Below are 27,487 nucleotides of genomic sequence, written 5' to 3' on the forward strand. Positions count from 1 at the left end.
AGCACCACCTAGCAGTTAGAGCCCTGCAATGACAGCAATGTTGACATAGGGTTTTCTATTCTAAAATAGCAAATAACATGTTCCTATGAAGTTTTTCATTGTACATGTTGACAGCAATATATACAGTAATATATAGAGTGTTATATATACTACCTTAATTTTCTGACTACACTCTCCTGTTGGGGACGTTCACATGCTGGGAACAGTTGCCATTAATTTGGGGTAGAATGATTCTGATCTTCCAACTTTTTGATCGTTTGCATTTCTGAATTTCCAATATGCGCTGTTACCACCAACAGCTTGAAGTCATAAGATTGCTCCTACTGAGCAGGATCAAATGTGATTTCATACCAGTGACAAGCCTTTTGTAACTTTCATTAATGACATTTGCCACTCATGCTGATACTTTTCGATGTGTGTGAAGAACTGTTAGTTACATGCGATAAACAATTTTTCTTTTACTTCATTGGGTTATCCACTTTGCTTCTTTACATTCTAATAAACATTACTAATAGCTCAATGAGTAAATGTACCAAGTGATATCATGCTGGTCTATGAAGATCAAGAAGATCCCCAGATTGATCCTGTTCTCGAGTTCACAGTTGCTGAGTTGAGGGGTGCAACTCTCTGTCAATGTTAATATTACGAGTGCTGTGTTCTCCCAATCTAAAATTACGTCTTTCTCTCACTTGAAATGGGCTTATCTGGAACTTGTCTACCTTTGCAGATAGTTAAATCAGTTCATTCAAATCTCCAAAGCTCTGAACACTGATGGAGTGGCTCCACAGTAACCACAAATGTGGAGTGCCAAGGAAAAATGGGGCATAAAGTGATTGCTGTCTATTGCCATTGAGTAACTGAATAATGTTAATTTTCCTGATAAGTAAGATTTTTATTTACTGATAGTGTTTGGCCAGGCCAGAAGACTGTACAGAAGCCTGTGTTTCCTAATTCTGGCAGTTCATCCAGCAAGTACTGATCAAAATTGTTTTTTCTATGTTGCTACAATGAAGAAAAAACTTAGTTTTATTTGATCATTTTTATTTAGTATTTCATTTAAAAAAATTACCTTCCCTTTAGATTCTCCCCAACTCCTCTCCAAACCTCGCGCAACAATACCACCCCAATGAAATATTTTTTTGAGGGCTTGTAATCAGTCACTGGTAACAGGAAGAACCTGCTCTCCCAAAGCTTCACACAAATTACTGCTTAGAGTTGGATAGTTGGGCCGGAATTCTCCCGGTGCCGAGTGCGCAGATTTGGGGGCAGGTCAGCAGTTAAATTCGCAGCAAGTGACAATGTGTCGTGAACCCGCCATCATCCCGCCGACTTCCACATTTAACTCAAGCACATTTGGAGGTGCGCCATGCGCTTGGGAGAGGCGGGTTACCTCCTTCAATTACTTAAATGCTTGTTGAGTGATCCTTAAGAGGGTTTTTAACAGCAGCTTTTGACTTTAACTGAAGGAGAGGTGGAAGCTCAGTGGCCACTGTGACAGTCCATTAACTGACAGCTGGGAAAAACACAGAAATGCTCCCACATTACACCTGCTTACTTGGCTAATGGAAACGCTCTTGCTGACTGCATTTTGTGCAGCGCCTTAGCTGTCGGCAGTTTGCAGGTAATTTCTGCAACCTTGGAAGCCACTCTCACTATATTGCTTGTCATTATCACAACATTGAGGGATTGGGCCTCTGATCTCCACTTTACCTGCCATCTATTACATCAGCATGGGCGCCACTTATGTTGTCTCACCTTGGACCTCAGAATAGGACCGAGATGAGCCCCAGCACCAGCAACACCAGCCACACCAACAGCAGCCACAACACCAGCCTTCTCCTCAATGATATGATGCTGCAAAAAGAGGGGGTCAGTATAGGACTATACCGCGTTGAAGGCAATACACCCAACACAGGGTGTACAGGCAGAGGATGAGCTTCCTGGACATGACTGAGCAACAATGCTTTAGGAGGCTCCAGCTATCATGCCAGGCCGTCGCAGCTATTTGTAGCTTGCTGGAACTAGACCTGCTGCTCAAAGGACCTGGTGGACAGCCTTACCAGTGGCTGTCAAAGTCATTACCACCCTAAACTTCTTCACCTCAGGCTCCTTCCAGGGATCTACAGCAGATATTTGCAGGATCTCGCAGTCGGTCACCCACAGATGCATCACCCAGGTAACTGATGCCACGTTTGACAAGTCAGCCAATGATGTCACCTTTGCCACTGTTGAAGCCAGTGTTACTGAGCGGGCGCTTGGCTTTCTGGCTCTGGCTAGCTGGTGCAGGGCGTCATCGACGGCACACATGTGGCCATCAAGGCACCCCCAGATCACCCAGGAGTGTTTGTGAACCGCAAGGGCTTCCATTCCCTCAAAGTGCAGCTTGTCTGCAAGCCTAAAAAGATTATCATGGATGTGTGCACCAGATTCCCTGGCAGCTGTCATAACTCTTTTGTGCTGCGCCAATTCACCCTTCCTCAGCTCCTCACACCTCCAAATGGACTTACCGGCTGGTTGCTAGGAGACCAGGGCTATCCACTGAAGACGTGGCTCATGACACCCTTGAGAAGACCAAGTACTGAAGCCCAGGAGTGTTATAACGAGAGCCACATGTCCACCAGATGTGTCATAGAGAAAGCAATAGGCATGCTGAAGATGCACTTCAGATGCCTTGATAGATCTGGAGAAGGCCTTCAGTATGCACCAGCCAGGATCTCCAGAATCATCATCGTTTGCTGCATGCTGCACAACATAATGCAGTAACAAGGATTAGAGTTGCAGGAGAAGCAAGGCGCAGAGCGTACAGCCTCTTCAGTGGAGGAGGAGGAGGAGGAACAGGTGGAAGACGAGGAGCAGGAGGAAGTACCTGAGGTGGAGATGGTATCAGCAGCTGCACGCATTGGTGCCCGGAAGGCCCAGGATGGCCTCTTAATGGCAAGACTTACTTAACTTGCTCCAAGGCACCCATATGGCTGCCACACACTGTACTAAGTTTCCTCCACCCCCAACAACACCATAAAGCATTCTTATAATGACCAAGCAATTTCTCTTACCCAAACCACCATTGTTCGAGGTTAAGTAATGTCTCACCATTCACGCCACACGACAAGGCCACTTCCCAGGTAGCAGGCAAAAATGGACAACATCAGAAAGTGGTGCAAACAAATACATTTATCTGTGCCATAAACTTATAACTAACATTTGTTCATACACCCATGTGCATACCCTTATGTATCTAGGACTGTATCTGTTTTCATTTCCTTGCCATTGACAACATCACTCTCCCTAACATCTGTCTGAGATTAAACCACACTGTTCGACATCTTAGTATCATAGTTGACCCTGAAATAAGCTTCTGGCCATATATCCACAGTATAACAAAGACCACCTAGTTCCACCTCCGTAACATTGCCCATCTCCGCCCTTGCCCCAGCTCAACCGCTGCTGAAACCCACATCCATGCCTTTGTTATCTCGAGTCTTGACTATTCCAACGCACTACTGACTGGCCTCCCACGTTCTATGCTGCATAAACTTGAGATTATCCAAAACTCGGCTGCGCGTGTTCTAACTTGCACCAAGTCCCATTCACCCATCACCACCCCTGTGCTTGCTGACCTACATTGGCTTCCGGTTAAGTAATGGCTCAATTTCAAAATTCTCCATGGCCTCGCCCCACCCTATCTCTGTAATCCCTTCCGGTCCCCAGCCTGCCGCCCCCCCTCCCCACCCCCCTGCCCTCCCGAGATATCTGCACTCCTTTAATTCTGCCCTCCTCTAATGCTGCCCTCTTGAGCATCCCTGATTATAATCGCCTAACCATTGGTGGCCGTGAATTCAGTTGCCTAGGTCCTAAGCTCTAGAATTCCCTCTCTACCTCTAATTCCCTCTCTCTCCACTTCTCTACCTCTCTTTCCTCCTTTAAGACGCTCATTAAAACCTATCTCTTTGATCAAGCTTTTGTTCATCTGTCCTAATTTCTCCTAATGTAGCTCGGTGTCAAATTTTTTGTTTTATAATTCTCCTGTGAAGCGCTTCAGACATTTTACTATGATAAAGGCACTAAATAAATACATGTTGTTGTTGTTGTTGGATGCTTCTATGAGTTGCAACCCCTGTGGCTTCAGCAGAGGTAGAGGTAGGCTGCTCAATTCCTTGCTGCGACTGCTTAGACACTTTTGGGTTTTGGTGCCTGTGACGGGCCCCGCCAAAGACTGCTTTTCATGCAACTGTACAGGGACAGACTCCGCCATCGGGATCAGAGGAAGCACCTGACTGAGGGAGAAGTGTGAGCACTTTGAAAAGAGTCCCCACTACCATGTCCCCTCTCACCATCACCCCTCTCATGGGCTATCCGCACTTCCCTGCTCGCATTGAGCTGGAGTGCACCTTGTTGCACATCCATGGGGCGATGAACACCCAAGTCTGTGTTTATATCCCTCCTCAAGAGGAGGTCTATGAACGTCTGCCATCTGCTTTCTATAGCTGTTATGTTCTTGTGTGACTGGTGCATTTGCTGCTCCATGCAGATGGCCATCCTTTCTATGGAACAGCATATCGCTGCCATCGCCTGCGAGATGGTGCTGCTCATGTTAGAGAACGACTTCTTCATTCTCTACCCATTTGCAGACATTGCGGCTGCAAAAGCTGCCAGAGTCTCATCCAATTGTTGCTGCCCCTCTAAGATCGCCCTCTTTCTCAATGGCTCCCCGAGGCTCAGCAGCTGCATGCAGCTCAGCAGAATATGGAGTCTCCACAGCTGTTCCTGTCAACACCATCTGCTCTTGCTCACTTGTGATGTGAGAGACACCAGGTGACAACACTACTCTATCTCGCACAGGATCCACCGAGGTGTGCGTATCTGCGCTGGTGCTAGCTGCGCTTATGATTGGTGATGGTGCACCCTCAGAGGCTGGAGCTCCGTCTGAGGAGTCATCTTCCTCCTCCAGCTGGACAGTTGGGGGGCACTTGATGGGCCTGTGGGAGAGTAAAGAGATGAATTAGATATGTTATATTAAGAATGGGTAACGTTACCATTATGCAAATGATGACATTTCACTGGCTGCTGACAGTAGTCATCATATGAGTGACTGCTGTATGCCATGTGGCTGTATGAGATGTAATTCTGTCACCAGATTGCTGGGATATCCCCCTCTCTCCGACTCCCACTGCCAGCAGCTCTGCAACTCCAGAGATCTCCAGGGCCCCCTCCTCTGCTGCAGTCAATTGACTGAAGACTGGAGGGCCACCTCTAGATTTTTGCCTCTCCCTATTGTTGTGGACTCTCTTCTCCTGCAAGGAGGGAAAGAAGAGAACTTTGAGTGAGAGTGATGGAATGAGTGTAGGGGATGGATGGGCTACATCTGTAGAGGGTGACTATGAGGGAGTGGCGTGACATTGCCAAATGGCCTCCATCTGTGGTGTTACTTGCTATGAATGCATTAGGATAAAGGTGAGTGTCAGTGGTGGTTAGTTAGATGGGGATGGGAGTATATACATAGACAGAGAGGGATGGGTGGATCTGCAAGGTAGTGTGCAGAGTCACTGTTCAACAGGATTGCGACAATCATGGCCACATATGACCGGGCTTGCGAACCATTACATTCTTACATTGAGCTGATGGAGATGTTTTTTAGGGCCAATGAAATTCCGGCCTCCCCGGGTCCGTACACATGCGCTGAAAACCAGCTTTTCCGACCTGTTAAGCTGGAGCTTGACAGATCTCACACATATCGAGAGCAAGGACATTTTCAAGGGCAAGGTTGCGGTATTTACCCATATCTTGCCCAGCAAATGCCCTCAAAATTCTTGTGCCTGATAAGAGCCTATAATTAAATTCAATTAAAAAAACACGTATTATTTTTAAAAACCCTGCCCACTATGTTACATTTATTTTCAACCATAATTAAAAAAACCTTTTTAAAACAGAAAAAAAATGTTTCTCTCAGATATTTATTAACTTTAATTCCTATTAATTTTAATTATGTGAGGTGTGTTTTTTCTTTTTTATTACATGTGTTTAGTGTCTTTGTTTTTTTCTCATTAATAACAATAAGAACTCATGGATACGGAGTTCTCATTGCATTAATGAGAAAGCTGTGGAATACAGTACCTGATTGTTGAGCAGTCACACGTGACTGCACCTTCTGTGTGAGAACCTGGAGGACAGGAGCGCGCTTCGCAGCACAGGAAGAGAAGGCCTCCCCAACGGAATCCAGGCTCCTTCTGGACCACCAGGTAAATTCGTAGAAATGTTTCAGGTCGGAGGCAATTGCCCACGGGAAGCCTCCGACCGGAATTTCAGGGCCATTATTTAGACCAAAGGTGCAGATGAGAATGTTTAAGTTCAAAGTAGAGTAATTCGTGAACGGAAAAAAGCAATTTTTTAAAACGGAAATCGGACCAGATGTCCACGGAATATTGACAAACCTACTCGAGCTAGAGAAAGTGAAAGTGAAAGATGTGTTGTTTGAAGACAGTCGAGAAACTTGAGGACCATTCCGACCCAAAGTCGTTAGAAATAGCAGAGAGCTATAAATTTTGTACCAGAAACCAGAAACAAAGTAAAACCATCAGTGAGTACATTGTAGCTCTTAAGAACCTGTCTTTGCATTGTAACTTCGGCACATTTTTGGATTGTGCATTTAGAGATAAGTTTGTATGTGGATTGGTGGGTGAGCACTCACAGTCCAAGTTACTGAACGCTCTGAACCTAACATTTGACATAGCATGCAAGATTGCCCTATCTATGGAAATGGTTTCAAAGAATGTTGGGGAGCTCCGTCCAATTCGAGTGACTAGTGCAGCTGAAGTCTCGTCAAAAAAGCACCGCCAAACCTAAAGCTGTGAGACCAAGTCAAAAGCATGTCGGTGAGAGCAGTTCAGTGAATGGTTATCACTGCAGTAGAAATCACTCACCACAGTCCTGCCAATACAGAAATGTGAAGTGTTTCCATTGCCAGGAGCAAGGCATATTTGAACAGTTTGCAGAGTTAGATCTAAAGCAGGAAGTAAGAACCATTCTAGTGGCAATGCAAAGCAGTGACAACAAAAGGGAGGAGTTCACAATATTGAAGTGAACACACCTGATGTTGAAGAACTAGGTACCTACAGTATCTGTTCCACGAGTGGCAATGCTAGCAGTTGTGAGAAAGACTTCCATAGTAAGGACACATATGAGAGTAAGTTTAATCAAATGTCACTTTCAAAGAGAACCGTAGAGTTAAAAACCTACTCCGGAGAAATCCTAGAGACATGTGGATAAATGGAATGTACAGTTCAGCACAATGGTCAGTCATTAAAGCTGCCTATTATTGTAACGAGCTACAACAACAGGCCAATTTTCATAGGCAAAGACTGGTTAAGAAAATTAAAACTAGACTGGAAAAAATAGTGTAGATGGTTCAAAGAAGCGACTCAACACAAAGCTGAACAAGTACGAAAGCATGTTCACAGACAGCTATGAGGGCATCACTGGTATGGCGCGCATATTCGTATCAAGTCCAACACAAAGCCTGCCAATTGTAAGGTAAGGGTAGTCCCCGATGCGTTAAAAAGTCAGGTGGAGGAAGAGCTAGCGAAGCTCCGAGAGGATGAAGTGCTAGTAAAAACTGACAAAAGTTAATGGGCTACCCCGATTGTGGTCGTGTCCAAAGCAGACAAAACTGTATGCTTGTGCAGTGACTACATAGTTACTATCAACCAATGAGCAGTACCCATTAGCTACATTGTAAGATTTGTGTGCAGCATTCTATGGGTCAAAGGTTTTCTTCAAGCTTAACCTGTTGCACGCTTGTGCTCAGCTGAATGTTGACAAAGAGAGTTAACAGTATCTCACCATCAACACACACAAGGGACTCTACTCATATACCAAGCTGCCGTATGGTGCCAAAATCTTCCAGGCTATGATGGATAAGATTTTGCAAGGAGTTCTAAATTGCTTATGTAATCAAGACAGTGTGCTGATCGCAACAAGCAGTGAGGAAGAAAATCTACAACTGTTACATATAGTGCTTCAAACTTTGAATGCCCACAATATTCAATTGAAAAGAAGCAAATGTGCTTTTGTGCAGCCCGAGGTTGTGTACCTTGGTCTGAAAGTTGATGCAAATGGCTTGCAACCAGTGAAGGAAAACTGTCATCAATGCTCCAAATCCACAGAATGTGTCTGACTTAAGATCTTTCCTTGGAATGGTCCAGTACTACGCAAGTTTCTTACCTGAGTTAGCAACCATGTTAGCTCTATTGGACGAGTTCAAGAAGGATGTCCAGTGGAAGTGGATGATTGCACGACAGAACGCTTACAATGCTTGTAAGAGAAGTCTCTCTAGTGATGCTCTACTTTTGCACTACGACACAGAGCGTGAGCTTAAGTTAGCGTGCGATGCTTCCAGCTACGGTGTGGGAGCTGTCATAAGCCAAGTAATGGTTGACAGCCAAGAGAAACCAATCAAGTTCACATCGCAAACCTTCATAAAAAACGAAAGAAACTATGCGCAAATTGTAAAGGAAGCACTCGCCAGTGTTTGGAATCAAGAAATTCCAACAGTTCCTGATTGCCAGAAAGTTTACCCTGATAACTGATCACAAACCGCTCCTAGCAATATTAGGGCCCAAATCAGCCATCCCTGCAATGGCCGCATCAAGAATGCAACATTGGGCAGTGTTGTCACAATAGGACGACATGATTGAATATCGCGCTTCAAAGCAAAATGCAATCACAGATGCCTTGTCCAGGTTGTCACATGAGGACTCGTGTGTTGGGAGTGAAGGTGCTATTTTTACGCAAGGTGCAGTTAACAAAGACTTTCCCGTGAATGCAGCTGAAATTGCAGATGAGACGCAAAAGGATTCAGTACTGAAGAGAGTGTATAAAAACATCTTGAATGGATGGACTGATCAGTTCTTGGACACAGAATTTAAACCATTCCATAACCATCATACTGAATTGTCTTGTGAGCAAGGTTGTATCAATTAGGGAAATAGTGGCGGTACCTACTTCTTTGAGAGATAGAATTCTAGCCAAACTTCATACTGAACATCCAGAGATCGTCAATATGGATTGGACAGTGATCACGAATCACTTGTTAGTAAATGCGTTTGCCAAAATTGCAGAAACAAACCACCCAAAATTCCACTACAACCCTGCTCATGGCCAAGTAGACATTTTCAGAAAGTACATGTAGACTTCTATGAGAAAGCAAATTATTATTTCCTGCTACTTATAGATAGTCACTCAAAGTGGATTGAAGTGAAACACATGGGGTCAAATACTACAACTGAACATACCATAGATGAGTTGAGGTCTATCTTTGTATGTTATGGCTTACCTGAAGAGCTTGTTTCTGACAAGGCCCTCAGTTCTGTTCTGCTCGATTTCAGAATTTCTGCCCAATTATGTTTGAACTATGCCTACTTTTAGTGGGTTTCATAGATCTAGATCACAACATAATTCTAAAATGACAAAGAGTGTTAAAAAAACAAGCCTGAAGGCTCTGAGTCTCAATGTGAGGAGCATTCGTAATAAGGTGGATGAATTGACTGCGCAGATAGCTGTTAACACATATGATGTAATTGGGATTACGGAGACATGGCTCCAAGGTAACCAAGGCTGGGAACTCAACATCCAGGGGTATTCAATATTCAGGAAGGACAGACAGAAAGAAAAAGGAGGTGGGGTAGCGTTACTGGTTAAAGAGGAGATCAATGCAATAGACATTAGCGTGGATGAAGTGGAATTTGTATGGGTGGAGCTGCAAAACACCAAAGGGCAACAAACGTTAGTGGGAGTTGTGTACAGACCACCAAACAGTAGTAGGGACGTTGGGGATGGCATCAAACAGAAAATTAGGGACACGTGCAATAAGGGTACAGCAGTTATCATGGGTGACTTTAATCTGTATATTGATTGGGCTAATCAAACTGGTAGCGACACTGTGGAGGAGGATTTCCTGGAGTGTATAAGGGATGGTTTTCTAGAACAATATGTCGAGGGACAAACTAGAGAGCAGGCCATCCTAGACTGGGTCTTGTGTAACGAGAGAGGATTAATTAGCAATCTGGTTGTGCGGGGCCCCTTGGGGAAGAGTGACCATAATATGGTAGAATTCTTCATTAAGATGGAGAGTGACACAGTTAATTCAGAGACTAGGGTCCTGAACATAAAGAAAGGAAACTTCGAAGGTATGAGATGTGAATTGGCTAGGATAGACTGGCGAATTATACTTAAAGGGTTGATGGTGGGTAGGCAATGGCAGACATTTAAATATCACATGGATGAACTACAACAATTATACATCCCTGTGTGGCGTAAGAATAAAAAAGGGAAGGTGGCTAACAAGGGAAATTAGGGAAAGTGTTGAATCCAAGGAAGAGGCATATAAATTGGCCAGAAAAAGCAGAAAACCTGAGAACTGGGAGAAATTTAGAATTCAGCAGAGGAGGACCAAGGGTTTAATTAGGAAGGGGAAAATAGAGTATGAGAGCAAGCTTGCAGGGAATATAAAAACTGATTTAAAAGCTTCTATAGATATGTGAAGAGAAAGAGATTAGTGAAGACTAATGTAGGTCCCTTGCAGTCAGAATCAGGGGAATTCATAATGGGGAACAAGAAAATGGCAGATCAACTGAACAAATACTTTGGTTCTGTCTTCACTAAGGAAGACACAAATAACCTCCCAAAAATACTAGAGGGACCGAGGGGCTAGCGAGAAGGGGGAACTGACGGAAATCCTTATTAGTCAGGAAATGGTGTTAGGGAAATTGAAGGGACTGAAGGCTGATAAATCCCCAAGGCCTGATAGTCTGCATCCCAGAGTATTTAAGGAAGTGGTCCTAGAAATAGTAGATGCATTGGTGGTCATTTTCCAACATTCCATGGACTCAGGTTCAGTTCCTATGGATTGGAGGGAAGCTAATGTAACCCCACTTTTTAAAAAAGGAGGGAGAGAGAAAACAGGGAATTATAGACCAGTTAGCCTGACATCGGTGGTGGGGAAAATGATGGAATCAATTATTAAAGATGTAATAGCAGCGCATTTGGAAAGCAGTGGCAGGATCGGTCCAAGTCAGCATGGATTTATGAAAGGAAAATGATGCTTGACAAATCTTCTAGAGTTTTTTGAGGATGTAACTAGTAGAGTGGATAAGGGAGAACCAGTGGATATGGTGTATTTGGACTTTCAAGAGTCTTTTGACAAGGTCCCACACAAGAGATTAGTGTGCAAAATTAAGGCACATGGTATTGGGGGTAATGTATTGACGTGGATAGAGAACTGGTTGGCAGACAGGAAGCAAAGAGTAGGAATAAAGGGGTCCTTTTCAGAATGGCAGGCAGTGACTAGTGGGGTGCCGCAGGGTTCAGTGCTGGGACTCCAGCTATTTACAATATACATTAATGATTATAGACGAAGGAATTGAATGTAATATCTCCAAGTTTGCAGATGACACTAAGTTGGATGGCGGTGCGAGCTGTGAGGAGGATGCTAGGAGGCTGCAGGGGGTCTTAGACAGGTTAGGTGAATGGGCAAATACATGGCAGATGTAGTATAATGTGGATAAGTGTGAGGTTGTCCACTTTGGTGCCAAAAATAGGAAGGCAGATTATTATCTGATTGGTGATAGATTAGTAAAAGGGGAGGTGCAACGAGACCTGGGTGTCATGGTACATCAGTAATTGAAGGTAGGCATGCAGGTACAGCAGGCAGTAAAGAAAGCAAATGGCATGCTGGCCTCCATCGCAAGGGGATTTGAGTATAGGAGCAGGGAGGTCTTACTGCTGTTGTACAGAGCCTTGGTGAGACCACACCTTGAGTATCGTGTGCAGTTTTGGTCTCCTAATATAAGGAAGGATATTCTTGCTATTGAGGGAGTGCAGCAAAGATTCACCAGACTGATTCCCGGGATGCCAGGACTGACATATGAAGAAAGATTGGATCGACTAGGCTTATATTCACTGGAATTTAGATGGGGTTGGACAGGTTAAATGCAGGAAGAATGTTTCCGATGTTGGGGAAGTCCAGAACCAGGAGTCACAGTCTGAGGATAAGGGGTAAGCCATTTAGGACCGAGATGAGGAGAAACTTCTTCACTCAAAGAATTGTGAACCTGTGGAATTCTCGACCACAGAAAGTTGTTGAGACCAGTTCGGAAGATATACTATAAAAGGGAGTTAGATGTGGTCCTTACGGCTAAAGGGATCAAAGGGTATGGAGAGAAAGCAGGAATGGAGTACTGAAGTTGCATGATTAGCCAAGATCATATTGAATGGTGGTGCAGGCTCGAAAGGCCGAATGGCCTACTCCTGTACCTACTTTCTATGTTTCTATGTTTCTATGAAACCTGTCAATTCTTGTTTATAATAACAGGAGGGGCCAGAATTGAACTTGCACCAGATTTGTTATCAATTTGCTATTAATAATAGGGCTGTAGGACACTTTGCATTTTTGACAAGTTGCACACAACCAAACCCCAAATTTCATGTACTTTTAAGTTGGAAACTGAACTTTAAAACAATGGCTCGGATTTTGCAGTCAGCAGCGAACGAACGGCACTCGCCGTTCATTACGCTTACAGTTGTCCACAGATTTTTTGTGGGCTTATGCGCAGCAATTTATGGTTATTGAGAGTCTGATCCAGCACAGCGCCCTCTACAGGGGATCTGGGACCTGTGTGAACAAGGCAAGCAACAGCATGTCTCTCAGTCAATCAGATTTAGGAATCCTTATGAGACATGCAGAATCTAAACCAGGAAATGTAAGTTAGAATATTGAATTCAATGTAAAATCATGTACAGAAAGTGAAATAGAACAAAAGCAAGATGGGATTCAGAGATTGAGATAAGAGACAGAAAGATAAAGTAAAAAAATAATGTAAAAAAAAATCTCCAACAATTATTAAAATTTGAAGAAATGGGACTCCACACTTGTAAAAGTAAATTTTCAGTGTCAGAGAGGTTGTTTAATAGTAATTAAGACTTAACACGCTGTTAAAAATTCACTTACATTTGAATGAACAAACCCTAGCATTTTCTGATGTGTTTAGTGTCTATCGAGTGGGTAAGTACCGCAAATTCATGCCTTTCATGTATGTGAATGCCGAATTTCTCAGCGAGATACTGTTAGAGTGAACCTTCCAGAGGAGCAGGACATGGACAGCTCCTGAAAGTTCCAGATTTTCGCGTTTAACTGCGCATGTGCAGACACCCTAAGTTGCTGTCCGATTTACTTCTCAACAACGGTGAGTGCTGATAGCCTCACCACTATTCTTACCGCAAAATCTGGGCCATTATATTTACCTGAATAAATCCACACATTTAATTAGTTCAGACATAAAACATATTTGGTTTGTCAAAGCCAATGTACCATTTTACATTACCTATAGAGTATGGAATTAAAACAAAATATTAGGCATAAAACCCACCAATATTTTATATTTAAAATACCTTTCCAGGATTTGTATTTTAAGTAGCTAGATACTAAACCTTATAATGATTTTCTCCTGGCTCAACATATAGGGTGTTTTCATAAATCAAAACCTCTTCCATCGTGCTTACAGAAGTCAAAAGTATTTGGCAAGATTAACATTAACAAACATACTATCATTGATGTTTGCACACTTCCTCAAGATTTTCACACATGATTCACCTCAAAACCATCTGACAAAACACAGGCAGAATTTCTATGAACAAGCAATTAAAGAAAAGAATTGTGTTGTTTTGCGTGACAGGATACAATTAGTTCTTTCTCTCCCTAGACTCAATTGATAACAGTCTTTCCCAAGTAACTTATCAATAATAGCCAGCTTAAGCAGTCCAATAATGTAACAATGCAACATCTGATTAAGATTCAGCAAACTATCACTACACGCTTGGTGTCTTATTACCACAGGTGCACAGCACAAAATGATCAGATACATGTTACAGCCGAGGTCAATGCTAAGTGAAAACAGCTTTATTTATACACCTGCATGTACTAAAGACATTGAATGCAAGTGGTATGTAAAAAGCAAATGGAGGACAAGAAAACAGTAATATAATGATCAAGGACAGCCCTATAATAAGTGAATGTCCTCAGGGGAGAAGGAAAGGACAAGTTCTAAAGGAACTGTAAAGCCAGCCCTCCACCCCACCCCCTCCCCAGAGTAGCTTCTTGAACTGCAGGTGTTCACAAGTTATCTCCAGGATATTTAAAACTGGACCTCCATAGAAGTCAGAGAGAATCCTCAATGGCTTTTCATTTCCTCCAAACAAGTTGTTGAAAAATAGAGGTAGGAAGGAAGAAGATTCTTATTGGCAGTAATTTTCCAAAGTACATTTTAGTTTGTTTTTAGTCAAAGGTAACCATCAGTTTTTCTAAGGAGGAAATGCCATAACAGAACTCCCAACCCCGATGCATATTCTTTTATTTCATGAGAACCCCACACCAAAAGTGAATACGAGCAAAGAATTCCCAAGAATCTCCACCAATGTACTCAAATATCTGCCTAATTCTCCGAAATACATTCAATATTAAGATGAATAATATTGTATAGATTTAAAAAATAAATGCGCATAATCCAAAATAAAAACAGAAAATGCTGAAATACGCATTACGAGAACAAGTTGCATTATATCGTGCATTTAACATAGTAAAACGCCCCTAGGTGCATAACAGGAGTATAAGAAGACAAAAATTCACACCAAGCCTAAAACTAAACCAAAGAAGTAGACATTAGGACAGGAGTCCAAAAGCTTGGTTGAAGAGATAGGTTCTAAGGAGCGTCTTAAAATGGGTGTGAGAGGTGAAGAAGATTGGGGAGAGAATTCCAGAGCATTGGGCCAAGACAGCAGAAAGGGATGACCACCAATAATGGGGAAAAGGAAGTGCGGAATGCACAAAAGGACAGGGTTAGAGAAACATAAAGTTCTCAGAGGGTTATCGGAGGTTACAGAGATAGGCAGGAGAGAGGTCATGGAGAGGTTAGAACACGAGGATGAGAATTTTAAAATCGAGGCATTTGGAGTCCGGGAGCCAGTCAGTGAGAAAAGGGGTGATGGCTGAATAGGACTTCGTGCAACTTAGGATATGGGCAGCAGAGTTTTGAATCAGCTCAAATTTAAGGAGGGTGGAATATGGGAGCCTGGCTCGGAGAGCATTGGAATAGTTGAGTCTGGATGAGAGTTTCAACAGCAGATTAGCTGAGGCAGGGGCGGAAAAGGGTGATATTACGGAAGTGAAAGTAAGCATTCTTTGTGATGGGGTCAGAAGCTCAGCTCAGATTCAAATAAAATGCTAAGCTTGCAAATCGTCTGGTTCGGCCTGAGACAGTGGCCAGAGGCGGGTTGGAATCGGTGGCTAGGGAACAGAGTTTATAACGGGGACCAACGACAATGGGGCCAAAATTCAGAGTCTGTATAAGGCCCGTTTCCGCCGTTTTACGGCGCAATCGGGTGGCTGCCGCGTTGCAGTCCATTGGCCGCTCTAACCCAAATTCAGCTCGGAGATTTTTTGGCCTGTCCCCACTTCCGCCCCATTGCTGCCGACCACCGCAAACGCATCAACATGTACACCGCCACTATCCCGCACCTACATTTTAATCCGCCCCAAATTTAGGTAAAAAAAAATTCATGAGCCACTGGACGGTGCCCCCGACAGCTTTTTCTGTCATTGCACCTTCTCCTGCCCATGTGCAGCCCGGCAGCACGGCGGCCCTTCAAGGGGAGGGCCCACTGCCGCGGCTGCCATGTTGTTATTTTTGCCGGCTGACTTCCCGATTGGCCAGCAAATTATTGCCCTGGGTTCGGCCGGGCTGCCAACAAGCGGCCCAGCACCCCCTCTTGGGTGCCAGTCCGCTAGCTTGGCCGAAACCATCCCTGATGGCCGATGGCCGGAACTAAAAAATCCCCGATTCTCTCCCCTTTAACGGAGGGGAAAGAGCGTGCTGACGCACACGCACGGTGATGTCACCATCGCTCCGCCGCTGAGTAATAGCGGTGGAGATTCGATCCCGCCCCAACTTCCGCCCCTCAGCATGACTTACCGCCACCCTTCTGCCCCCACTATGACCGACTTCTGGTCCAACATCAAAAAAATGTCAATGTGCCTAAAATTGATCCAAAGTCCACCTCATCACTCCCAGCAGAAAAAACAGGTAAGAAATCGTTGGTGCACCAGCTTTCTGGCGTGCCTGAATTTCAGCCCCAATAGCTTCAATCTTCTCAATGTTTAATTGGAGGAAATTTTGGCTCACACAGGACTGGATGCCGGACAAGCATTTTGACAGCAGAGAGGCAGTGAAAGGGTCAAGAGAAGTGGTGAACTGGATGTCATCAGCATACGTGTGGGACTTGAAGTTGTGTTTTCATATGTTGTTGTCGTCGAGGGCAGCATGTAGATGAGAAATTGGAGAGAATCAAAGTTATAACCTTGGAGAACTCTAGAGGTGATGTGTGAGGGTGGGAAGAGAAGCCATTGCAGGAGATTCTCTGGCTATGACTGCATAGATACGAGCGGAACCAGGCAAGGCAATCCCACTTAGCTGAACAATGGAGGAGAGGCATTGGAAGAGGATGGTGTAGTCAACCCTGTCAAAGGCTGCACTCAGGTCGAGAAGGATAAGAATGGATAGTGCACCATGGTCACAGTTACAAAGGATGTCATTTATGATTTTGATTCGGGCCGTTTCAAAGTTGTGGCAGAATCCTGATTGGAGAAGTTCAACCATGGAGTTACAGGAAAGATGGGCATGGATTTGGGAGGTGACAGCACGTTCATGCCTTTAGAGAGTGAAGGGACGTTGGAGATGGAGAGATAATTTGCAAGGAAGAAGGGGTCAAGTGTGGGTTTTTTGAGGAGAAGAGTAATGACGGCAGATTTGAAAGGGAGAGGGACAATACCTGAGGAGAGAGGACCATTTCAAATAGCAGTTTAGTGAAAATAGGGTTGAGTGTGCAGGAGATAGGTCTCATGAACAAGATGAGCTTGGAGTCGACATGAGGGCAAATGAGAGAGAAACTAGAGATAGATGTGATTTGTGGGCTAGATCAGGGGTAACCTTGGGGGACTTTTGGCTTGGTGGACAAGGGAAAGGGAGGGAATGCAGCAGAGACAGCTGAATGGATGGTCTATATTTTATTGACAAAGAAGTTCATGAGCTCCTCATACATCTTGGAGGTGGGGGGTGAAGAAGGCGAGAAAGGGGTTTAAAGAGACAGTTGGTCATGGTGAAAAGAACCTGGGAGATAGTTTTGTATTCCAGGATGATCCTGGAGTAATGAGCAGTTTTGGCAAGGTTGAGCTAGGACTGATAGTGCTCGACGTCATCCAGCCAGATCTGCTGATGAATGGCTAAACCAGTTAAGAACCATAAACATTCAAATCAGCGTTTCTTGGACTTAAAGGAGCACAGATGAGGTTTGTACCAAGGGAACGACCAAGGTGGGAGAGAGTAAAGGTACTATTGGGAACAAGGACATCAAAGGCGGAGATGAGGGTGTGATTGAATAGATTGGTAGCTGCAGAAGTATCATGGCGAATGGGGGGGGCCAAAGGCTAGATAGTTGGGAGTTTGAAAGTGATTAGTCCATCAGCATCTGATAAAATAAAAACAGCTTAATGTTTTAAATGGAATGTTCTGATGAAAGAACTCCACCCAAAATATTAGCTTGCAATTTGTCTTCAGAAATATTTATACCTGTAGTACAGTCTAAACATCTTGGGGAAGAAATTGGCCTCCTTTGCACCTCCCATTAGCACCTCTGGGGATGATAACAGGGGGACTCTGCAACCGGTGCAACGAGAGTACCACCGCCCATAAACTCGCCTTGCAGGTTAGCGGCGGTGGTAAACCCCAATGCCACGATCTCCTGCGCCCCGGAGACCGTGACATCATCTGGTGCACAGCACCCCGATACTGCCCCAGATGCAAACTTCAGTTCCACCTCCTGCAGCATTGCAGTCGTCAACACCGGCAGCTGCAGGAAGAGCGTTGTAAGGTAAGCCGTCCACCTTGGGGAGCGATATTTCAAGGGATCGCCGGTGAGGTAGGTGAGAAATCTTTTGGGAAACCTCTGTGTATTTTTTTTTTAGCTTTTCTTCCGCCGAGATTGATCAGCCTTGCACTCTATTAGAGGGCTTCGGGCTGATCATCGAGAATGGGGGCTGCTGTCAGCGAGCAGGGAAATTGATTTATTGCAGAGCCTGCAGCAATGGCCCTTCCCTTTAAGGGAGGATAGGAGCCTCCGATCCCAGCAGCGCTGCACTGGACATTGTGCAGCACTGCACCACTCCCGCCCCTCTTGCCTGGTTTAGTGCTCCAAGGGAAGTGGTAGTGCTTGATTTAGCACTCCACTTCCCTCTTGGAGTGCTAAACCGGAAGTTTGCATCTGCTGGAATTGGGTAGCAACCAGCGATATCTTTGCGTTCCCGAAAAAGTTATCGCCTCAAACGGGACGCTACACAATTTCTAGTCCTTTCCCTTTGAATGCTACAGGATGTTTTGCATTACCTCAAGATTATTCTTGGTTATTTTGATGCAGGTCCCATTTGGGGTCTAGAATATGAAAAAAAGTAAAGAATTAAGAGAAATGAGACTAAGGGAAACAAATAACAAAAAGGGGGAAAAGGTGAAAAAAACAGCAACACCTGGCACAAACCCAGGAATATCTTCCATCAGAATTCAGGCCTCCACAAAGACATTCCACTGTCCATTAGTAGGAGATGTATACAAGTATCCCAGTTCAACTCTTTTTGGGGGGACAAAATGGACAGTTAGTTCAAGTGCCCCCCAATCTGGGGGACACTCCAGACCCTTTTCGAATGGGTCTTTTTTTTGTGGTTTTGTTTTTTTTGTTTTTTTGTTTTTTGTTTTTTGTGTGGGGTTTTTTGGGCTTTAAAATCATAAATTTTACAAGTACCCCCTATAAAAGGGGAGGGGGACACTAAAACCCGGCAATTAAAACAAATTAAACTTTAAAACATATAAAATCAAACTAAAATTTGGTTGCCGGGGGTGATGATGCACTCCAGTCCCTCCGGCGCCCATCTCTCACGGAAGGCCGCGAGCGTACCGGTGGACACCGCGTGCTCCATCTCTAGGGACACCCTGACCCGGATGTAAGTACGGAAGAGAGGCAGCCAGTCAGGCTGAACGACCCCATCGACCGCCCGCTGCCTGGACCGGCTGATGGCACCCTTGGCCGTGCCCAGGAGCAGTCCTACGAGGAGGCCCTCGGACCTACCCGCTCCCCTCCGCACAGGGTGCCCAAAGATCAGGAGTGTGGGACTGAAGTGCAGCCAGAAATTGAGGAGCAGCCCCTTTAAATAATGGAACAGGGGCTGCAACCTCGTACAGTATTCCAGTACATCTAGGAGATGCTTGGCCTCCATGATGGCACAATTAAGATCAAATGCTTAAAGGATGTAGGGGACTGGGGTGAAGGGGACCGTGGGCACAGACCTTTACCCCATAATTTTGTGGCTCAATGGGCCCAAGTTTCCACATGATTTGCGCCTGATTTTTAGGAGCAACTGGTGGAGAACGGACTATCTTAGAAATCGCAATTCTCCACATTTTTTTTTCTGCAGTTCTAGTCAGGTAGAACAGTTCTACTTTGGAACAGAATTTTTTCTTCAAAAGGGGGCGTGTCCGGCCACTGACGCCTGATTCGAAAGTTTCCACAGTGAAAACGTACTCCAAACTAAAGTGGAATGGAGCAAGTGAAGATTTTTGTAGAACTGAAAAAACCTGTTCGACACATTAAAAAATCAGGCGCAGGTTACAAATTAGGCGTCCAGAACGAGGTGGGGGGGGGAGGGGGGGAAGGGAAGTTATTAAATTCTATAATAAATCCTTATTTATAGTTCTACAAATATTATACAAATAAATCCAACCTGAATAAACATTTATAAGCAAAGAAAAGATTAAATAAACCATCTTCCTACCTGTGTGAAAATGCTTCAGGCAGGCCTTTCGGGACCGAAGGCTGAACGGGCCGGCCCGAGACTTCGGGCAGGGCCCGTCCCCAGCACCAGATTTACAGGTAGGTGGCGTTGGGTCGGGTCGGGGAGGTTCGATTCGGTTCGGGTTAGGGGGAGGGAGGTGGGGAGCGGGAACAGGAGCGCGGGTCGGGTCGGGTCGAGTCGGGGGAGGGCGGGGGGGCGGGAGCGGGTGTCGGGTCTGGTCCGGAGGCAGAGGGGGGGGGAGCAGGTGTCAGGTCTGGTCCGGAGACAGGGGGGGGGGGGGAGCGGGTGTCGGGTCTAGTCCGGAGGCGGGGGGGGGGGGGAGCGCGGGCGTCGGGTCTGGTCCGGAGGCGGGGGGGGGGCGGGGAGCGGGTGTCGGGTCTGGTCTGGAGGCAGTGCGGGGGCGGGGAGCGGGTGTCGGGTCTGGTCGGGGGGTGGGGGAGGAAGCAGGAGCTGGCCGTGGGAGGAGCCTTATTCACGCAGCCTCAGTGAGGCCATTCGGCCAGGGCTAGGGGCTGCGTGCTTCGGGCCCCTCCCACACAGTTCGGCGCCTGGAGCTACTGCACTGTAGTGCGCATGTGCAGAGGTCCCGGCACTGTTTTCAGCGCAGGGACATGGCTCCGCCCCCTACAGCTCCTGCTGCGCCGCGCCGAGGGCCAGAGGACCTGCAGGGAGGTGGAGAATACGGAGGATTTTTTTCGGCGCACTTTGTGCCGCGAAAAACGGGCGTCCAGGTCGGGACTGTGCCGTTCTAGGCGCGTGTGGAAACTTGGGCCCAATGTGTTGGCATATTTCTGAGAATAGCTCTCAAGCACACATAAAATATAATGAGTAAATGCTGATTGTGTGTGAAACTGCAACGATCTAGCATCAAGTTTTAATTGAACAACTCCCTAATAAAATTATATCACAGTGAATCCAGCTGAGTATATATACATAACAAGCAATTCAATGTTATCTGAACCTTTTTTGTGCTGTCGATAGTTCAACACAGATTTAAACATTCTGTCATGCACAGAAAGGGTTGAACAATTCACACAACAGATGTTAAAAAATATTTACTTATTGTCTAGTTTTGTACAAAATGTAAATACACATGAAACCATTATCTGCATTTTAAACCTTTTTATAGAAAATGTAATACCTAGTTAATTTATTTTACAATGAGTTTCTCATTGGGAACGAGGAGGTAACCAGAGGACTTTATGAGCTGGTCCAAATTCTTCAATTAAAATAATAGCCCTAAATTTACGATCAGAGGCGCACCTCCTGAGTTCGCCTCTGAACCACAAAATATTTCCATACTTACCTCCTGGCTCCACAGTTACGGAGAGTTCCATTCTTGGGGCTAAGGCATATGCCGGTGTAAAGGCCCACAGATCCCAGGGGCACATGCAGTTAGTAAGCGTCCCTGGAATCACATGGGCCCAGTAAACCAATCAAAAAGGGGGCTTATGGGGATTCCATTTTTGTACGGAATCCCAATAAGCATATTAGAAATCCCCAAATAAATAAGAATTCACACAAATTAAATAAAAATAAATATTCCTATGTTCAAAATTAATTAAAAGACACTTTAATTGAACATTTTTTTAAAATTCATTTTTTGAACAATAAATTTAAACATTTTAAAACGGGCCAAAATTTTCCTAAACTAATTTTAAATGTATGTGTATGTTTTAATCATTTAAAAATAATTATTTTAACATTTATTTTAATCCTTATACTGGTAAAAAAAAAGGCCTTATGCCTGCCTTTAACAGGCGTAAGGGTTTTGTGGGCATTCACTGGGTAAATAGCAAAGAGCCCAACTCGGCACCAGCAAAAGCGTTTTTGCAACGGATGCAAAGGATCTGTCAATCGAAACTTGACATCACAAATTCCAGGTTTTCGCATATGCGCAGCGCATGCACAAACCCGGAACTTGTGGGACCTTTCAGAAGGCCTCGGACAGCGTACACTGCGCGTATATTGTGGAAACCACCATAATTTCAGGCCAATCTATAATATTTTTATTTGAACTACATAAATAATGGCCCCAATATCAACTCCGAAACACGTTGGGAGAGTGGAGGGGTGGGCGGGTGGTGGAGGGGTATGCATCCAATATCGCGTGAGAAATCCAAAAGTAAGTTCAGCGCGTCTGTCTGTGCTATTTTAATGTGGGATCCTTAATATCATCTTCCTTTTGAGTTTGGTGTCGATTGCACAGCAGTGGGTGTGGTGCGGACCTGCACAACGTGATCTCAACTCTACAGATTGAATTTGGAAGAGTTTGGAGTTGGAAGCAAGAGAGGAAGAACATTAACAATGGAATCAGATTGTATAATGAGCGTAGATTTAGTAGGGAGAGAAGTAAAGCTGGAAATGGAAGGTGTAAATTAGAAAGTGAGTGTGGAAGACAGAGAGAGCAAAGGCTAGAAAAAGACAACAAAGGAGTTTGACAGTGATTGAAGGTATATATTTCAAAGCATGGAGTCTAGTGAACAAGGCAAATGAGCTGAAGGCACAGATAGATACGAAAAGTATGATATCACAGCTATTACTAAAACATGGCCTAAAGGGCAGGAATAGTAGCTCAACATTCCTGGTTACAAAGTTTTCGGACGAGAGAGAGGGAGATAAAAAGGGAGGGGGGTCGCAATATTGGTTAAAGAAACAATTCATCATCATCATCATCATCATCATCATAGATTTGCTTCCACTCTTAACATGAGTTCTTAGGTGGCTGTACAGTCCAATACGAGAACCACAGTCTCTGTCACAGGTGGGACAGATAGTCATTGAGGGAAGGGGTGGGTGGGACAGGTTTGCCGCACCTTCTTTCTGTTGCCTGTGCTTGATTTCTGCACGCTCTCAGCAACGTGACACTAGGTGCTCAGCGCCCTCCCAGATGCGTTTCCTCCACTTAGGGCGGTTAAAGAAACAATTACAGCTGTGAGGAAGGATGATATGTTAGAAGGATCATTAAATTAGGTCATATGGGTTGAACTGCTGAACACAATAGGGACTTTTGCAATGTTGAGAGTGTACTATAGAGCCCCAAACATCAGAGGAAGTATTGAAGAGAAAATATGTAGGCACATTTCTGAGAAGTGCAAAAACAATAGGGCAGTAACAGTAGGGAATTTCAGCTACCCTAATATTAACTGGGCTAGAATTAGTGTAAAAGGAATAGAACATAAGAACATAAGATTTAGGAGCAAGAGTAGGAGACTGCCCCGCCATTCAATAAGATTATGGCTGATCATCGACCTCAACTCCACTTTCCCTGCCCGATCCCCATATCCCATGATTACTCTGGAGTCCAAAAATGTATCTATCTCAGCCTTGAATATACTCAACATTTCAGCATCAACAACCCCTTTGGGCAGAGAATTCCAAAGATTCACAACCCTCTTTGTGAAAAAATTCTTCCTCAGTTCAGTCTTAAATGGCTGACAGCTTATCCTGAGACTATGCCCCCCCTAGACACTCTAGACACTCCAACCAGGGGAATCAACTTCTCAGCATCTGCCCTGTTAATCCCCCTCAGAATCCTATGTGTCTCAATGAGATCACCTCTCATTCTTCTAAACTCCAGAGAGTATAGACCCAATCTACTCAATCTCTTCTCATAAGACAACCCTCTCATCCCAGGAATCAATCTAGTGAACCTTCGTTGCATCGCCCGAAAGGTGAGTAAAGCTGCACACACATCTTGCTGTATGCAACACCATCGTCCCCCACCATCCCACACTCTGCCTTGTCAAGGCTACTCCATGACATCACTCCTCACATCCACTTTAAGATTCTTCTCTTTCCATGCACTTCCTCACATCCCGATCTATCCATCCACCACTGCCTCATCCTTATGTAATGTGATGCCTCTCCTTGATAGTCACCCTCACCAAATACACTCCATTGGGTGAACTTGTGCCATTACAGTCACTCATAGGTTTGGACTTTAACCCGGTGCAGGAGAAGAGAGCGCAAAATACAAAGCAGAGGGAGAGAATCGGAGGTGGGCCTCCACAGATCTCACAACTGTCCACTGGCGAGGAGGATGCGTTGGAGATAATTGACGTCTTGTCACCAGGTAGCTAGGATCTCCCATCTCCGATGAGATCCTAGCTACCTGGTGACAAAATGAAATATAATCCACGCACGTCACACAACACGCCGTTATGTTGATTCAGTTTCAGCAGCGAGTGAAATATGATCATCTTCATTATGATAAAGTGCAACATTCTTACCTTGCCTGTACTAATTCTTATCTTTTATCTCAGACTGGGCCTTCATGTGTGCAGCAGAAGCTCATGGACCTCACAGACGACGAATCCTCAGAGGAGTTGATTCCTTCTGCGGGTGCACCATCAGGACTCATGCTTACCATGCACCAGCTCAGATACTCGCATTTCGGTGGGACCAGTTAGACAGATAATTGGGCTTTCACCTGGTGATGTGAGTAAGAGCAAACAGTGGTGGTAGGGACAGCTGTGGAGAGTCCGTTTTGGAGGGTGCAGCCCTCTCTAAGCTCTTCTCAGCTGGACACAGTGCTGTACCCCAGGGGCCGTCGATGAAAAGGATAATCATTGAGGAGCACCAGAAAATTTGCAATGAACTGACAGGCCTTCCAAGCACGCTGGCCATGATTGCAGAGAGAATGGAGGAGTCCGCCTCAAATCTGAGTGGGTTGATGTCGCAGGGCATTGCGATGATGTCTTCTTGCATAGATAGAGTGGCCAACTCCATGGAAAATCAATCATGTCAATCAAATGAGTCCATGCATGCCTTGACCACAGCCGAGCACACTCAGGATGCCAACATGTCTGGCGCCTTAAATCGGAGAACAGATACCTTAGCCTTGGCCTTACAGTGCCTCACTGATCTGTATCGATCTGTTCTCCAGCAGAGTATAGCAGTGAAGTGTGGCTAGCCCATGAGAGGGATGATGCCAAAAGGAGACGTGAAAGTGGGAACTCCACTCAAAATGCTTCCACTTCTCACCCATTGCTTCCCCACACCAGTCAGTACCTGACACGCTGCTTCCTGTTCCGATGGCCAGCTCAGCCTTTGCACATGTTGCAGGTGGATCAGTCTTTGGTGGGGTCCTCACTGGCTACAAATCCAGAGATCGTCGGCCAAGAGCATCTCAGCAGTCAGTGCAGGGGTCTGAGCTGCTATCTCGATCTCTGCTGAAGCCACAGGGGTTGCACCACATAGGAGCGGTCGGAAAAGGAAGAGTAAAGCTTTGTAGTTCACCAAGGTTATGCATATGGGTGTATGAGAAAATGTTATGTTAGGAAGTTTCCTTTCTTCAATCGAATCACATAAAATATATTAATTTACACCAGTTTCCCATTCTTGGTTGCTGGCTGGAAACTCGTCTTATAACTTGCTTGTTGAATGAGAAGACATGAATTGACAAGATCCAATGGGTGGTTGGTTGTTTGCAGGACAGCTTTGTGTCATTGTGACATTGGGTGGAGGGTACATGGGAAGGGAAAAAGAGTGGGCATTGTATGTAATTCTGACATTGGTCCAGTGGTGGTAACGAACTAAACCTTGCATTAATAAGGGTATCCTTAGCATCCTGAGCAGCAATGTAAGCAGCTTGGCATCATCACCTTCATCCTCCTCGTCTTTCATCTCATCCACAGATTCATCTACAGACAATGTGCATTCTGTGTCTTGTTCCTCCTGTACCTACAAACCTCATTGCTATTCAAGTTTGTGCAAGGCACAGCACACCACGCTCATTCTGGATACTGGCTGGTGCATAGTGAAGCGCGCCTCAAGATCTGTCCAGGTACCTGAGGCGCATCTTGAGAATGCCGACTACTTGCACAATGACACAATTGGCAGTCATCTGGCTTTCACTGTAGCACTCTTGGGCTTCATTAGTTGGGTTTCCCACAGGTGTCAGCATCCATATTTGAAGGGGATATCCCTTATCTCCACCTCTTAAATCTGCTTCCAGGTCCAAAGACGTCGGGGAGCTTGGACTGCCGCAGGCTGTAAGTATCATGGCAGCTTCCTGGAAATTTTACACACACCTGCAGAAATATCTTTTTGTAGTTGCACACCAGCTTCACATTGATGGAATGGAAGCCCTTTTGGTTCACAAATACTCCTGGTTAATCTGGGGATGTGCAAATGTCCATGTGTGTGCAGTCAATGATGTCCTGCAGCTGTGGGAAGCCACTAAGAGAAGCAAACCCGAACTCCCATTCATTCTGACTAGTGCATTACAGGCAAATTTCACATAATTGCCGGCCCTGGCAAACAACCCATCTGTCACTTGTCTTATGCATTTGTGAGACGCCAACTGGGTGATCCTGGATCCTGGATCGATGAGATCCTAGCTACCTGGTGACAAAATGAAATATAATCCACGCACGTCACACAACATGCCGTTATGTTGATTCAGTTTCAGCAGCGAGTGAAATATGATCATCTTCATTATGATAAAGTGCAACATTCTTACCTTGCCTGTACTAATTCTTATCTTTTATCTCAGACTGGGCCTTCATGTGTGCAGCAGAAGCTCATGGACCTCACGGACGACGAATCCTCAGAGGAGTTCATTCCTTCTGCGGGTGCACCATCAGGACTCATGCAAGAATGTTGCACTTTATCATAATGAAGATGATCATATTTCACTCGCTGCTGAAACTGAATCAACATAACGGCGTGTTGTGTGACGTGCGTGGATTATATTTCATTTTGTCACCAGGTAGCTAGGATCTCATCGGAGATGGGAGATCCTAGCTACCTGGCAGAGTCTGGAAAGGTACCAGAGGCGAAAAGGTTGAGGCCAGTGGTCACTTTGACAGTCACTTCTAACACATGGTCACCAGGTCCAGCAGGGAGCAGGTCTTCCTCTAGGAGGCTGCAGATGTCTGCCACTACATGATAGGACAACTTGAGCCTCTGCAAATTCTACTGCTCCAACAGGTTAAGAAAGCTCAGTGTTGGATTTTGGGCATTTTGGATTTTGGGGTGTTAATCATGGCGGGGCGTTAAAGTTAGCAGCTGAAAATAGTTTGTGCCTTCAACTGCAAGTTTCGGCGAAAATGTAAATTGGAGGAGCGTTGCCATTAAGTCAGGCGTTGCACAACTGACTTTGTGCGCCCAAGCCGAAACTTGCAACGTTAATGGAGGCAGCCATTTTGCACATGCGCAGTGAATTTTTCTTTTACCCAGTCGCAAATGCTTCCTGCAGCATGTGCATATAAACTGCCCCACTTCAGGCACTTTTGCAGAGATGCAGGATCAGAAGGGAGGGCAGTGTACCAGGCACTTCAGCAATGAGGCGAGAGAGGCCTTAGTGAACACAGTTGAGAGGAGGTGGTTCGCACTGCATCTTACTGGGGGAGTCAGTTTTTAAGGGACTGTGGAGGGACATTGCTCAGGAGGTGTCTGCTGCAGACACTGGGGCTAGAACAGCCACACAGTGTCGTAAAAAGTTCAACAACCTTACAAGGATTGTCAGGGTATCATTTGCATTTATGTATACCTCCATGACTTCGAACATGAATCTCGCACACATGAAGTTCATGCATATAG

The 27,487-nt window shown here is 45.1% G+C and overlaps 1 protein-coding gene across 1 annotated transcript in view; it reads right to left on the reverse strand.

Annotated features, from left to right (window-relative positions):
• cfap299 (cilia and flagella associated protein 299) overlaps positions 1-27,487 on the reverse strand; it is a 1,211,155-nt gene that overhangs the window by 1,097,873 nt on the left and 85,795 nt on the right. The window lies entirely within an intron of this gene.

Source organism: Pristiophorus japonicus, chromosome 2 (genome assembly GCF_044704955.1).
Source record: "Pristiophorus japonicus isolate sPriJap1 chromosome 2, sPriJap1.hap1, whole genome shotgun sequence".
NCBI lineage: Eukaryota > Metazoa > Chordata > Chondrichthyes > Pristiophoridae > Pristiophorus > Pristiophorus japonicus.